The following is a 2,500-nucleotide window of genomic DNA, read 5'->3' as shown; positions in this document are numbered from 1 at the left end:
TAGTTCAATTAGTCATTTAACTTTGAACACTGTTTCGGTAAAAATTAAGTGACACTTTTAATTTTTAGGGGAGTGTGAACGGAAGTTGCGTAAGCACGTTTAGGCTAGGATCACGAGTTTTGCAACCGGAGACGTTTTGAGATGAGACAATAGGTTTGTGTGTGTGAGAGATAGAACAAATATTAGCGACGCGTTGGAAAACCACGAGGAGAATAAAAACAAGGATTTGTCGAGTACAATTTGTGAGTTCGTGAGTTTAGAGTGTACCCCACAAGTTCGGTACAATTATAGTATTGTTTGTTTAGATTTTTCCCCCGGGGTGGGGGCTTTTTTGACACTTTTGATTGACCTTTCGTTTCCCACCCTGGGGAATTTGATCAAAAAATTTTAAAATTTGTCAAATCCCCACCCCTTGCCCGCACTCCCCCCCCCCCCTCCCACGGGGTTTACTTTGATAGGTGCATAAGTATCAAGTATTCCTCACGTTATTGACAAATTTCTAAGTCAGATCTTTTTTTTTATGTTTTTTTTTTAAACAAAAAAATAAAGTTACCTGCAAATGACCAAAAAGCTTTTCGCAGCATTTCGCCTTATCATTCGGCTTAGAGCATTTGAGTCAGTGATATAATTTTGATGGAGAAAAACAAAGACTGTAACTATAAATAGACCTAATGAAGAGAGAACTGATAATCAGCCCTTAACACCTGTTCTTAGATCCATCTACCAACATGGTGGCACTTTTTAGAGCTCCAGCTTTCCTGATCTGTCAATGCTGTGAGCTCTAGATGATCATATCTTTATAATGGGAGTATGTGAGAGATTAAAGTTGTAGATGAAGATGACACATCTTAGCTAAGCCTCGTCTTATCTCAAGCGAAATGTGCAGTTTATACGGGACAGTTTCTGGGGTGTCATATACCTATATAGCATAAATACCAGAATATTCCTCCCCCTTCCTATGAATGAATTGCTTATTCTTCACTATGAACACTTGATTCACATTATTAGGTATTAATTAGCCTGATTTTAGGCACAAAAAGGGGAGGGGAGGGAGGAAAAAAGAGACAAGGGAGAGAGTCCCAGTTCCTTTGAAGGGTGGTCTCCCGATCGAGCAAAATCAAGCGAAGTTATAAACGAAAACGAAATGACCACCTTGGGAGAAGATTTTGTACCAGCCGGGCCTGATGCATAAATCCGCTCCACTTTTCTTGTGACCCCAGAAACTAATGACACCATGCTATGATCAATGACCTCCTCAATATTGTGTTTTTCGCGGCACTTTCGTTGAACGCGAGCTTTTTATATGTCAGTGTGATAGAAGTGATTTTTTTAACTGGCAATTTTAATCAAAAGTTTTCCTCAACTTGCTGCGCTTATCGAATGAATGATTATTTTTGTCTACCACTTTTAACTTTAGTTGTGACGAGCAATTCAGGCATAGGAGGAGGGAGGAATACTCCGGTATTTATGCTAACACTAGTTTTCCTTAACTTTCTTCGCTTTTATTGTCTACCGAGAAGTTTGGAAAGTTTGTTGATTCTTTCCCGGTACTTTTAAATTTATTCAGGAGCTAGCTTGTGGTAATTCACACGGCAAAAGATCTTTTTCAAAAATACCATGATACTGTTTGTTTTCCCTCCAAAATTTTGCATTAGCATTGTTTTCAATTTCTCTTGGGGCGAAAGGCCTATTGTCTACTCATTCACTTGCCAGTTTTGTTATCGATTTGTCAAGTTTTAATCAAGTCGGCCTTTTTTTTTTCTGAATGCGTCTGATTCAAGCGTTAGTCTAATTGTTCATTGATGAACTGATTACTGTTTTTCTGATTGTATTGTCAAGTCCCATGCTTATCCAGTAGTACTGTTTACAACGTTATGTACTTGAGCGAGTCGGCAAACTTTTTTCTTTGAATGTGACCAATCTATGCTCTGATTGCCCCATTGTTGAACACAGAGTGCGTGCTTTTCTCACAAACAGTTTCAACAAAAGATTTATTCAAAAACATTTCTCATGCTGGTTTGAATTTTAATCGAGCGACCGTATAAATGGAGACACCAATTTCAACTGTGTTTATCAAGCCAGAACCCTCCGTACCTTTCATTGCCTGCGGTACAGTGAAGACCAAACTCAGCTAACCGATCTCTGGTCTGGAATGAAAGTCAAGAATCTCTTTTGCCTCCTCGAAAACGGCAGGTTTGTTCTTTGTTAAACTTTAACTTTCTTCTGTGCGTTATTGTCGCCCGAAGTTACCCGTGAAAATGCATGGTCCCTTTGTTATCTTGGCTCGATAAATGTTGAACTGGAGGGACAAATGTGTAAAAGGTTTACGTTGTAGTGAACAAGATAAACGCGAGTAGGGTCAAATAGGCCTATTTTGTTGATGTATATGTAGTTAGAATTTTTTTGCTTTGATTAAAGAAGTGTTCACTTCTGTGGCTACACATGTAAAATAAACGTCAAACGTTGGACAGTTTTTTGTTACTCTGACTAAGACTATATG

General features: G+C 38.6%; 1 protein-coding gene across 1 annotated transcript in view; it reads left to right on the top strand.

The window, feature by feature from the left end:
* LOC140950643 (uncharacterized) overlaps positions 1 to 239 on the top strand; it is a 5,755-nt gene extending 5,516 nt beyond the window's left edge. Inside the window, exon 1 of the mRNA XM_073399886.1 lies at positions 1 to 239. This exon is cut by the window's left edge and continues 5,516 nt beyond it. The gene's annotated coding sequence lies outside the window, so the exon portion shown is untranslated.
* Positions 240 to 2,500: the final 2,261 nt, after the last annotated feature.

This window comes from Porites lutea, chromosome 10 (genome assembly GCF_958299795.1).
Source record: "Porites lutea chromosome 10, jaPorLute2.1, whole genome shotgun sequence".
Taxonomy (NCBI): domain Eukaryota; kingdom Metazoa; phylum Cnidaria; class Anthozoa; order Scleractinia; family Poritidae; genus Porites; species Porites lutea.
The sequence above is the reverse complement of the archived record's forward strand: the minus strand, read 5'-3'. Positions and strand labels throughout refer to the sequence as shown.